General features: G+C 41.9%; 1 protein-coding gene across 1 annotated transcript in view; it reads right to left on the bottom strand.

The window, feature by feature from the left end:
• LOC122694217 overlaps positions 1 to 13,988 on the bottom strand; it is a 233,189-nt gene that overhangs the window by 129,692 nt on the left and 89,509 nt on the right. The window lies entirely within an intron of this gene.

Here is a 13,988-nt window from a genome sequence, read left to right as displayed (position 1 = left end):
AAAACCAGCACTTGCTGCCAGTTAAGTAAAATGGGTGTCGCGTTCTTCTGTCTGAGTGGGGTAGGGTGTGGAGGCCCGAAGACAATGTGATGTTAGCCAAGTGACAAGTGCCAACAGTGGTGGAAGATGCAACTTGAAGCCACTAGCCAAGGCCAGGTCAGTGGCCTGAAATAAAGACCACAGGTCCATAGTAGGAATACGCCCCAGTCAGTAACGTCCCTAAAGGAAGCCTTGTGTCGGCACCAGGGAAGTGCATCAGAGCCCAGACACAGGCAAGAGGAAGGACCAGCACAAGTGCTGGGCTGGGTAGGCACGATCACGCAGTAGGTCAACTGGGGCAGAGTTCAAGAATCAAGGTCAGGAGCCTAGAGAGTAGCAGGGAATGGAGGCTGGAAGCATGTAAGAAATATAAAAAGATCGATGAAAAGGATCAATGCCCCCCAAAACACTGACAACAGTGGAAAGCTCTCGGTTACCAAAAAGAGGAGAGATGATCAGCCTAGCCAGGCTGGCTTAAGCTGAGATGGCCAGGAGGTGGCCATGGTTTCCTGGAAGCTAGCCCGACCTGCACATTGGATTTCAAGAGGCCACATCCTACATGTGACACATGGACCTGAAGCGTGCTTTCTGAATCAACAAAAGAACGAATGAAGGAAAGCACGGGCTCCTGCAGATCTCTGCTATGAGTGTGTTATTTTTTCTTATATGTACAATGCACAGCCCACTCAATAAGAATAAATCTTGTGAAGATAACAGTTTTTCTCACTGTAGGCACTGGACACTTAAATCTAGTAATCAGGTAAATGCCGCCTGGTATTTATCTTTAACACTATCTAGAGGGTTTTTTAATTCTAAACTTCAAAGTGACTAAAGAATTGTTTAAGGACAGTATGCCAACCACTCTTTTTTAATTTTTTTAAATTGTTATTGATGTGGAGTTGATTTACAATGTTGTGTTAGTTTCAATTGTACAGCAAAGTGAATCAGGTATATGTAAATATATATCCATTCTTTTTCAGATTCTTTTTCCATATAGGTCACCACAGAGGATTGAGTAGAGTTCCCCGTACTGTACAGGAGGTCCTTGTTAGTTACCTGTTTTTATATATAGTATGTTAATATCATGAATCTAAAACCAGGAAAAACCATTCTAATTCCCTGGCCCTAAAACTAAATGCATTTTAAACCAAGATTTAGACAAAATTTCTTTTTCTTTTTTCTATTTTTTAGCTTTCTCAAAACTATCTAGATCTGGTTTTCTAATTATTCATCTATAACTAAACTAGAATACAAAACTATGTTAATCCCAATCTCCCAGTTTACTACTTCCCCCCATATTTCCCCTTTGGTGTCCATGAGTTTGATTTCGAGATGAGAGTGTGCTTCTGTTTTGTAAATAAGTCCATCTGTATCATTTTTATTAGATTCCACTTGTAAGTGATATCGTTATGATAGATACCAGCATCCAGCTCCTCCTCACTACAGAACATCTGACGGAGTAGATGTGGAGTCATCAGGGTCCTTTCCTGAATGTCCCACCTATTCTTGTTCCGGAAGTCTGGTTTGTTCTGCACGGTGATTCTTCTGGAAGCACGTTTCAGATTTGCACCAGCTCAGAAATGAGTCAATGAGTCCTCCCACCATCACTTAATAAAAAATAAAATCCCAGTGGGTCTGATGCTCCACTGTAGCTTCCACGCCAGCCCTGTGGATGGCCGTGTCTTTCCCCAGTGTCTTGAAATTTTGCACCTTCAGGCTTTGCTCATGCTCTTCCTCAGCCTGGGGTGTCCTTTTCCCACTTCCGTTCCCTGGGTTGAAATCCCATCTATCCCAGATCTCGGGCTTCTCCCTAGAGAAGCCTACTAATATTACCTACTGCCACCTCCAACTGACTAGATCTGAAGTGCTATTCCAGCAAAATTTTGGCACACCTAACCTTTGGGTCAGATAGTCATACTCAATCCAAGGCCACTGAGTTTTGGAGACATTTGTCACCCGTATAACACACTCAGGAAGAGGCACTGATCATATCAGCAAACAGCCAAGATGAGAGAAAAAGAAAGAACACACTTCTCCAGTGATCCACAAGTGATGACTTAGGGACAGGTTCCATGACACACAACTCTCTGAGCAAACGCTTTACAAATCTCCTACTGTGTGGAGGAAGGATGTGACCCAGAGGGAGAGCACAGCTGTGAGCAAATTGTTCTGTAACCTGATGGGAGCAGTGGCAACACAAACCTCTGAATGTGGCAAATTCATAGAACAGAATGCCAGAAGCAACTTTCCTGTATGATGGTCTTTTTTAAAATTGTAAGTGTTCTAGTAGAAAAGCATACATTAATAATCAGTCATTATTTTTCTGAAAACAGCTGTCAAGCAGGATCTAGTTAACGCCCTACTTTTGGCATGAGCCCTGCTCCAAGATGACAAACAGCACTGGCTTTGTGTCTGGGGCTGAGGGGAGGCAACTGAGGAAAGAGAATGTTTTGTGGAAACAATACTGCACAGTTTGCAAACTTTGGCCTTGGTGTATGTAGAACCAGAGTTAATTTGCAATTTCCTTTCCCACATACCTTAAAAGAAGACTTTCATACAAATATCACATACCAATTGTTATGTATAGCTTTTCTTCACCTGACCTAGACCTTTATATTTATTTTCACTCATTATTTCTTATCTAATTAGCTTAGTTATTTCAACTAAACCTGGCTTCAGGGCATGCAGGCAATTTGTTTCAGAGCCACAAAACTATGTGTGTTTTTATTGTTACTAGAGTTTTCCAAAGTCTGCCCTAATTTCATCATCAGTGACATAATTTATCAGGTTAACAATCCATTTCTATATTAGTAGCAGTTTGATGACTACAATAAAATCTTGACATGTGAGTCGTAAATTATCTGATATGCTATCTCTTCCATTGTTTCTTCACATTAATCTAATTTCCACCCTCATCTCATTTTGTAACAATCCTAATTGAAAGCCACCAGGGCTTAGTTAAAATTTAGGCTCAAGTGAGAAATGATTTAAATGAGTTCTTAATGGAACCCAGAGACCTGCCAATTTTAAAAGCTGCCTAATACCTAGCCAGGTTATAAAAAGCTTCAGCAGTGAAAAAGGTGCAGGCCAGATTCTCAGCAGATCTGACTGAGGGCGATGGTGACCAGACCAAGGTTTGAAGTTTGGGGGTTTTTTCCCACAGAGAATGCAAAGACAAACAAAATATAAAACTCTCTGCTTATTAGAGTTTTAAACAGCACGTGCACTCAGCCAGGCTATCTACCCTGTATGTTTTATGGTGTGTCTCTGTTTTGCCCAACAGTGACTGGAGTATACAATCAACAACAAAAATGAATAAAAGTGGGGTTCGAAAAACTTCTTAGTGAAGTATTCATGCTCATTTCCATGGACTCTCTGCACAAGAAGTCAGTGGTTATAGGAGGGGAAAATTCTAAGACCCAAATGTTTCTGCTAAGGACAAAGTGGTTACCTCAGTTCTCTGCTTCAGTTAAAATTGCTTCAAGGGAGGGCAATTTGACCTAAGGAAAATTTAATAGTGGCTGGGCTAAAACTAAAAAAATCAATATACAAAGAAAAAAAAAAGGAGGGGGAAGTTTTTCCTAATCACATACCTCTAGACTTTCACAGCTTTAAAAATACCTCACCATATTCTCTAATTTGGGCTTGTTACTTTTCTCTCTGGGAAAGATTTTAATGGTAGAGTGCCAGAACCCTCACCCCCATGACAGGTTCTTCTACCAATTTCTCACCGAAGAAAATTCTAGATGAAAAGTCTGAGGAAACTCCTGCTCAGAAAAAAAGAAAGCCCTGGAAACCTGAAAACTCAGTTTCATGGTATCACATACAAAGAATAGAATTTCTTCAGTCAAGAAATTGCAGGGGTGCAAAGTAAAATAATACATCGTAACTGTAAACAGAAGTCCCACCCGGACCTCTTTTCTCTGGCGGTGCTACCCTGGCTAGCTAGCAGATTCCTCTGTAAGAGTATCTGGGATTCGGAAATCATGAGCTCAGTACACTAGTCATGAAACATCGTCTCTCCGCAGCGCCGGGGATAAAAATCAGGGTGGGTCTGCAGGGAATCAGGCAACGGAATCAGCCCCCACTGGGGGCTGCCAAGATGACTTCTGCTGGCAAACGCTGTTTTCTTAGCCTGACAACAAGGATTTCATTATTGCTGATCCATCGTAAGAAGGAGGAAGCCCACTTCAAACTGTCGTTTCCAACAGCAGCCGTGGATTTGTGCAGAGCCATCCACGTTCTCCTGGACTCACTTGTGACCACTGGTGGAGAAAGGGAATACACTCCGGCCAGAGGACAGGGCTGCACAGCTATCAGACCCAGAGTCCTGCAGCACCCGCTCTCACCGGCCTCTCCGAGAGCCGGATGCGAGGCCACAGCGATGACCGCGGGTGTCGGGACACAGCGGGGCGGGGTGAGCACCGGCGAACAGACACCTGATGTGAAGACTAACGATTGTGTTCTCCCACCCGAGGGGTGGCTTTTAATCTTGCTGGTTGTTATCTTTGCTGTGCAAAAGCTTTTAAGTCTGGGTGGAGGTCGGGGAGAGAGGCCCAAGAGGGAGGTTTTATATATATATACATATAAAATTAGGCTGATTTGCACTGTTGTGTGGCAGAAACCATCCCCACATTGTAGAGTAACTTTCCTCCAATTAAAAAATAAATTAATAAAAAATCATAAATGAAACATAACCTTTAAAAATTGTGACTCACTATGTTGTATAATTGAAACATATAATATTGTAAATCAACTATACTTCAACAAAAATAAACAAACAATATAAAACAAGAAAATACCAAAGCATGCCTTTGGACAAAAACATGACAATGAAATAAATATATTAGAAAATATATATATATATACTACTAGTTCCATGAATGGCATGGTCAAAAATAAGTCAAGAATTAAAGTGCTATCTAGCAATATCAAGTAAAACACACACACATTCCCAAAATGCCTTTCCCTCAACTAACAGCAGATAGGAAACTTTTGCAATTACTTAATTAATAAGGAGTCCAAACCTTAACTTTTTCAACTAAACTATTAGAGAGGTGTGTGTATGAGCACTCTAATGTTTGTTATTTCAAGCAAAAGAGTCTCTGGTCGCACCTTCTGTTGGAATTAACTCAGTTCTCCACTTGGTCATCTCGGCCATCACTGGTGGGAGGGAGGGTGGAGGTTACCCACTCCAGCCCCGTCAGTTGGGAATGAAAAGCCTGATGGCTGTGCACTTTGATCAGAGAGGACCGGGAGCTGAGACATCATCTGAAATCCAGGCTAGCACCCATTGCTCTACTCCAGACAGTGTAAGGATTCACGGCTTAATCATCTGACAAAAGAGAGTTAACAGGAGAGAGAGAAAGCGCCCATCCTTCTGACTTGACTATCCTAAGAATGTCATCTTAGCCTCTCACAGTTTAGGGGTCTAAGATGGCAGACAGATCCATCTGTGTCCCTGCATCTTGGAGTACAGGATATGAGGCAGTTGGCTGGCACAATATGAGCAACCTCGAAATAGACACTGGAAGTGTTTACTTTATAAATCATGTCTTGTTAAGTTAAAATTGGGGGATAGCTGGGGAGTCATGGTCCTTCAACCCAGCCACCTCATTCTGTTTCCGAGAGCAATGCATGTTCAGAGAGGAAGACCAGGTCAAGGTCCGCCCCACACCCCAGGATAGTTCTGTTCACGTCAAGGCTGATCCCCAGCCCACATTGAAGGCTTTTCTTCATCTTATCACTGATGACAAGCAAAGCTTAGTTGAAGAAAATGTCCAAGGGAAATGAAGGGAAAACAAGAGTTTCCCTACCAGGCCTAGGTTGGTCTGACTCCCCACTTCAAGCCTCCCTAGGGCACGCTAAGCTTCCCAGGAAAGGAAAGTCCAAAACGAGCCACTGCACAAGTCCAGACGTTGAACTCGTCTAATTACACTAAATCTCCACAACCATGTCCTGTGGACCAAGAAATAGGCTTGACCTTGATGTATTTTGATCAGAACTCCTTCCCTTGGCTAGGTGCAGAAGAAGAAAATGCAAACACAAAACCTAGTGCTCCCACCAAGCTCCCACCCTCCGGGCAGTGCAGACACAGTCCAGCTGAGACCAGCCCTAAACAGAAGCCTGCACAGCAGACACCAGCATCCCCCATCCCCAGAGTCGGTCAGCAGAAATGACCCCTCTACCATTCTCAAACAGCCACTTGCCTGGGCTCAGGTGGAGATGATGAAGAGCATCCACCATCTCTCCAAACATGTAATCAGCCTATACCTGGCCTGGAACATTTAAACCTGGCTCTAGTTCCTTGAGTCACAGGATATCCATTTGAAAGTGGGAAAGATATATAGTCTAAACCACTGAGGACAAAAATAAGTTCCCAAAGCTCTCATTACTTCTCCTGGATTGCAATCCTTTACTTAGATTCAAGCATCTTTTGTTAGCTTCAGAGCATCTTAGCCTCTCTCTCAATGGGGTTCAAGTTGTCTTAATACTATGGTGAACTAAACACTGAGCAATAACACACAGGGTCAAAGTGTGTCACCGTCCAGAAGGGCTTGTGGCCAGCGCCTGTCCTCCCATCGCCCATAAGACCACTCCTACTTTCTGAAAGCTTTTTCTATTCACACTTAGATCCATTTGGTGGAAATTTTTTAAGTAAAACTTGGATAGAACCTTGTTAGGTCATATGTCTCTTTTCTTGTCAGGAAGGAAAACCAACACATAAATAGTCTCTTGTTGCCAATTTTCTGTATGGAAAGTGATTTCTACCTTGAAAGGTTGCAACAGTCTAGAGTAAAAGCCCTTATTGCCTGGGCTCTGAGTGTATGGGGGTCTTATTGGGTCTCTGGCTGCCATCTGAGAGAAAGGACAACTTCATTGAAATGTGTTGTTACAAGTTAAGCAGACTTTCCCTCTTGCAGATTCAGACAATTTTGACTATTTAGGTTTCATATCAATGGTAGATAGTCACTGAGTTGGGTATGGGATCATATCATATAAAGTAATCTAGGTAATTTTTGGAAGAGACAAATCCAGTCTATCAACATAAGGAAATGTCTCTTTCCCTCTTTAATGCATTGGCTGTGTTATCCCAACTCTTATTTATCAGAAGAATTATGTTGTAACAAAATTTTTAGTCCTTGGGATACGGGTACATGAAACTCACCAAGATGCTATCCTTCCTCAGAACTAAGGCTGCTCTCTTCACCCCAATAGTAGACTATTTTAACCCTCCTCAACTCTGAGAATAGTTTCTCCCAGCTGCCCTTTGCTTAGTGGTAGAGCTGAGACTAGGACCTCAATCTCCTGGCTCTTGTGATTTTATCCATGGTTTCTCTTGGTTTTAGAATTACATATACACATTTTGTGTGCCTCCATGGCTCCAGCTCTGTTATTAAACTATTATTACCTAACAATGCTCCCATTAATCACCATGACAGATGGAAACCAGCCCTGGTCATGTTCTCTGAACTCAACGTCAAACAGTCCCAATGCTAATGGAGATGACGCCAGCCATGAATTAGCTCTAAAAGCTTCTGTTTATCCCCCACCCCTTTTCCTATTACTCTTCACTGCAATCCTTTTCTTGTCACAAGACTCCATGCTTCTATATGGAGCAACTCCTTATGGAATTCTGGGAAATGGTTTTCTGTTGACAGACACCACATAATGATGATAAACGATGGACAAGTCTGCAGTCTTAAAACTGTTATTCCCCTAGCAGCACACTTCCAAATACATGGAGTATTTCTCCAGACTTAAACAGTGGAAAGCTGCAAACCTGGAAAAAATTCTTCATTCAACCTCCTTTCACAGACCTAGGAAAAGAAGTGATACTAAACAGAAAATGTAAATCACCTGTGAGGTAATATACCCCAAATGATGCCTTGAAAGTGTTGAGAGTACATAAACAATTTCCTTACAAAAGAGCTTTGTTCTGACTTAACTATAAATGGGATGTGGGTTCTCCTTGCTTTCCCTGAATAAATTGCACCTTGAAGTAAGAGTTCCATGTAACAGTGAATGTCTCTCTCTGAAAACATGCATAGTTTTTTAAGCTCAGTCATGCATTTGGGCATTTTCAATTTAAAGTCATTTGATATCCTATCTTTTAAGAAGCTGTAAGATATATAGCTCCACGCAACTTACTAATAGGTTATTAACAGAAAGAAAATACATAATAAAGAGGCCAGTCCAGAAAAACATAGGGCAGCTAGAAGTTTCTCTGCAGCTCCCACTGATGGATGCTAAAAACTGAATTTCAAAATACAGGTTTGTGTGGGTTTGCTGCATGATGTCATTCTACCCCACTGATCCCATTGAAGGATAAAAAGAGAAAACATCATAAAGTAAAACACTCCAAACATTGCTAGTGCTCTTGCTGTTAACATCACTATTGATATCTTGCTATTTATTTGATCACTCAAGTCCCAAAGGAGGAATAAAACGGCACTGTCCAATTTGGTAACCACTAGCCACATGTGATGAGTTAAAATTTAAATTAAAATTAAGCAAAACTTAAAATTCAGTTTCTCAGAAGCCACATTTCAGGTGGGTAATAGGCACATGTGAATTTGTGGCTACCATATTGGATAGTGGAAACTATGGAACATTTTCATTCTTGCAGAAAGTTGAATTGGACAGCAATGGCACAGAGTATTCACTCGTCTGTCCCTAAGTAAACATTTGTTGAATACGGTAGTAACCAAAATAAATTTTGTGCTCTCAAGGAAATAACATCCTACCAGGGAGAGGCAGACAATGAACAGTCAATCAAGTAAATGAGTGAGATCAGTTTATCCAGGCAGACAAAGACGGGGCAGGGGCTGAATCCAGTGGCCACTGACATGCTCTCTGAGGAGATGACATCTAAGCAGAGGCAAATCTTGTCATTCACCCCTTTCAAAAGACAAGCAAGAGGCAGCCAAAGAAACCTGAGGACAGAGCATTCCAGTCCAGAGCAAGTGGAAGAGCGCAAGCCCTCACATAGGAACCTCTGGGAACACAGAGGAAGGCAGCGTGGAGAGACGCAGGGCCGCAGCGCACCCCAGGCTCACAGGGCCCTGTCAGTCACCAGGGAGACCTCACACTGTATTCCTCAAGGACCAAACATAACACTCCCTTAAAGCTCTCAAGCTGAGGGAAAAGAAAAGAACACTGAGAAATAGCTTATTCTATTGTTCCCCCTCCAAAAGCAGTTGCCATCAAGAGCATGGTCCTGATTTGCAGGCTGCTAAAAATAACCAAACTTTACTGCCTTTGGTCTGAAAATCATGCAGAATTTTAGGAGCATCTCATGACTCCCTCAACACTTCTTAAAAACTATTAAGTATTGTTCATAAAGACATGAGTAATAAGAAAAATACATATACTCATACATACAGACATATCCATTAAAACTCACTTAAAGACAGTGAGTGAGTTAGAAGTAAGCTCCAAATCACAACTCAATGCTTGAGATTGGGAATCACCCTGCCTGTTTACAAGAGAAAATATGCTCATTTGTTTGGATTAACAGTATACTGAAAGGACATTCATGTATTCTAGCAAGGTAGAGAAAAAAAACGTGAAATCCTTCTTTTACAGTTGAGGAAACTAAGACCCAGAAAAGGTAAGTTCAGTGCCACATGGCAAATGATTTTCTACTGTTATAAAAATGAATGAAACATCTTTAAAATAAGAAAAAAACGGGTATTCGTGAACTGAGTGAAGACACTTACAAATTAGCAATCAAATTGGTTGTTCACAAACCCCAGGAATCAGTATGAAGTCTGCCTCCCCTGTACCCCAGAGTCTGTTAGCTCCTGGGACATAGAGGTTGCCCACAAGTCACCCCAAGTGAGCAGGGAGATGTGAGAGACGAGAGCCGAAGAAAGGAGACCCCTGATTTCACGTGACATCTCAAGGGTCAGCTATTCACTCCTGACAATCAGAAAGTGATCCCCGTAAAACCTTCTTCCTACGATTTAAGACAGGCCCAGGGCACAGCTAACCATGGCTTTTGCCAAGATTGGGGAAAAAAACAAAACACATAAAAATGAGTTTTTACCTTGTTTGTCTCTACTCCCCTCTCATGACTCAGCGTCTGACACAATCAGCCCAGTGCCTGCTTCACCCTCCTTGTCAACAGAGGGGTTCATTGGTGACATTACTAGCCAATGTTTAGCACTTTTATTATACTGGTTCTTTCTTTTTCAAAGCTTTTATATAAAACTCTCAAGTTTGACATTACAGGCACCTAAAAAAGTAAATAGAAATACTTTCTTGTCCTAATTGGCAGTTCATTTTGACCTGGACATACTCTTGGAAAGCTGTTTTCCCTCTCTGAGAACCGGATGTGCTGAAAAGCATGAGGTTTTGACTGGGGGTGGGGGGTTAGTCTTCAAACTCCAGTTTTCTGTTTGTAACCTGGCTAAAGCATGTGGAATCCACCTGCAATGAAGGAGACCTCAGTTTGATTCCTGGGGTCAGGAAGATCCCCTGGAGAAGGTCTAGGCCACACACTCCAGTACTCTTGCCTGGGAAATCCCATGGACAGAGGCACCTGGGGGACTACAGTCCATGGAGTCGCAGAGAGTCAGACACGACTGAGCGCCTAAGCAGCTTGTGGAGAACGGACTGAAGGAGACAGAGAGGGTACATGGTTCATGATTAAAGAAATAAGACCTACAGGTCAACCCCTTCCACAGGCTGAAGGGCCAGGTCTGGCTGTGGAGGAAGATGCTCATGTTTCTGAGCATCTAGTTTCTCCACTGAAATGAAGGTAATATTGACCATGGCTGGTGGTCAGAGTGGAGATAACACTGAAACATAAAGCCCTTAGGCTGTCAGACAGACAAACATGCCAACATGAGTTAATTCTTTCTTCTTAGTCATCTTTGAAGAACAGTCCATTTCTTCTAGACGTTTGAGTGCTAATTCTCTTCAGCTGTGTCCGACGCTTTCCAACCCCGTGGACAGTAGCCCACCAGGCTGCCCCATCCATGGGATTCTCCAGGCAAGAATACTGGAGTGGGTTGCCATTTCCTCCTCCAGGGGATCTTCCCAACCTATGATTGAACCTGGATCTCATGCCTCCTGCATTGGTAGGCAGATTCTTTACCAAGAGCACCATGGGGACCCAAAACATGATTCAAGTGAATAATCAATCTAGATTATGGGTGAAAATATATGAAGTGTTCTTACCAACATCTCTAGGGAAGGACATAGGCTTCAGGGAACCAGACTAGATTTCACTCAGGGCTGAGTCCTGCTGCAGAGGATTACAACCTGCACTTGAGACCAGATCAAAGTGACTCTGCATCTCAGCACATGTTGTGTGTGTGTGTGTGTGTGTGTGATCTCAGACCTCAAATCCAAGTAGCTAGGTGCAGCAAACCCCAAAACAAAATGTGAGTAGATTCTACCACAGACTTTGGACAAAAAATGGAATATCCCAACTGGATGTGTATATGCTCACACCATGGACTGTAGCCCTGCCAACTGCCTCAGTCCATGGGATTTCCCAGGCAAGAATACTGGAGTGCATTGCTATTTCCTACTTCAGGGGATCTTCCCCACCCAAGGATTGAACCCACCTCTCCTGAATTGGCAGGCAGATTTTTACCACTGAGCCTGAGAAGCCCCATCCCTACTGGATATCCAAACCTTTATCACCAAGTGCAGAGATCTCTGAAATGGTGGTGGGGGCATATTACCTGTCCTGCTGTAGGTAAACTTTGTTCAGAATCATTTGTTATTTAAAAAAAAAGGGGGGGGGGGGAACCACAGAATGCCCTTCACAAAAGGTACAGTAAAAATTGCCTTCCTTTGCAAAGATCAACTAGTACTAATAATTAAATTAAATTAAAGTGCACTATCCCCACCCCCACCCCTGATGAGCAGACCGGAATACAAATACTATGTCTCCCAGCACCAAACATTTCACCACAATCATTTGGGTTGCAAGCTCTGAAATCCTGATGACTCAATGAGGAAATGAAATCTCTTCCATACACAAGTTTAATATTTTTTGTGAAGGATGTGGTTTTACCCTTTGTCAATCCCAAGTCTCGCTGGAACACACTTTTCCAGTTTGTTCAGAAGTTGTCAACAGGTTGCCCATAGTTGCCCTGTCCTTCCTGGGCTGCTATTCCTTGCGGTATTTTGCAACAACTCATAAATAACTTGCTTCACCACTATCTCTGCTCTAAAAAGTAAACTGCATTTTTCTTCTGTTTTGGAAAAAACTTAAGTTTTTCAGAATGACAGAGTCACCAAATCAAAGAGGTCTGAACATGTATACAAGCCCAGGAAAGTCACTCCTCACTGAGTCACTGGTCCTGAATGAACACTTTGGCGAGTGTCCTTTTCCACAGATGCCGCACAACACAGTTTAGACCCATGCTCATCGGCTCATGTCTTCTGTGTGCGTGTATGCATGCATGTGTGCAGACAGAAAAGGAGATTATATTCAGCTAAACGCATGACCTTTAGAAGATAATAACACTTAAGATTCTTGACTTCTGAAGCCTTCCTATATTGGTGAGAATATGAATTGGTATGACCACTATGGAGAATAGTATGGATGTTCCTTACCAAGCTAAAAATAGATCTACCATATGATCCAGCAATCCCACTCCTGAGCATAGATCTGGAGAAAACCATAATTCAGAAAGGCACATGTCCCCCAATGTTCACTGAAGCTCTATTTACAATAGTCAAGACATGGAAGCAACCTAAATATCCACTGATGGAGAAATGGATGAAGAAGATATGGTACATATATACAATGGAATATTACTCAGCCACAAAATAATGAAATAATGCCATTTGCAGTAACATGAATGGACCTAGAGATGATCATACCAAGTAAAGTAAGTCATACAGTGAAAGACAAATACATGATATCACTCATATGTGGAATCTAATTTTTTTAATGATGTAAGTGAACTTATATACAAACAGAAGCAGATTCACAGATTTTTTTAAGCAAACTTTTAATTACCACAGAGGAAATGTGGGGGAAGGGATAAATCGGGATCTTGGGATTAACATACAGAAACTATTATATAAAAGATAGATAACCAAAGAGGACCTAATATATAGCACAGGGAACCCTTCTTAATATTCTGTAACAACCTGTATGGGGAAAGAATATGGAAAAGAATGAATATATGTATTTGGATAACCAAGTCATTCTGCTGCACACCTTTATTGATGGAGAAGATGCAGAAAGAAAGTCTATAGAGAAAGAGAAAGCTAGGCATCAAGTATTAATAAGTCCTTCCAACTTTTGTCATCTCTTCTCAAGTCAACTATCTTGTTCATCGACACTTGAAAGCCTCTAGCATCAAGAATAAATAAAGATAGATGTTGAACTGGCTGATGCTAGGACTAGTCAAGAGTAGAATCTCTTAAAAAGTGATAACTTCCATGAGCTCCAATATGAGAACGATTTCTGGGCTCAAAATTATTTTAAACCTTCTGTCGATGAACTCCATTCCCTTCCTCATACAAACTCCCCATCACTCCTGACCTTGCCCGACTGAACCTTATACAAGTTAGCCTCTGACACTCCCAGTCTCTAGGCACCATGATTGGCCTCACTTGCTGGTATGTCTTCTTAGCTTACTTTATACTCATTCTTCTTCCCAGAGAAAGTGCTTTGCTTCTCACCTCTGAATACACTTAAATAAATATCTATAGAGCACCTACTGTCATCAGTAATGTTTCTACTGTTTCTGCATTAGATGCTGCTGTCAGAGACCTAAAAATAAATAAAGCATGTGAAGGAGCTGACAGTCTATCAGGAGCAGTAAACAAGGAAAGAATTATCATAGTGCAAGAAAAATTGCCAGCAGAGAATAACAAAAATGCTTATTCTTAACTGGGTTAATTTGGGCATTTCTTGGGTGGCGATTAGCCAAAACTCAACTGATCAAGAGGATTTCAATTGGAGAAGTAAT

This window comes from Cervus elaphus, chromosome 5 (genome assembly GCF_910594005.1).
Source record: "Cervus elaphus chromosome 5, mCerEla1.1, whole genome shotgun sequence".
NCBI lineage: Eukaryota > Metazoa > Chordata > Mammalia > Artiodactyla > Cervidae > Cervus > Cervus elaphus.
The sequence above is the reverse complement of the archived record's forward strand: the minus strand, read 5'-3'. Positions and strand labels throughout refer to the sequence as shown.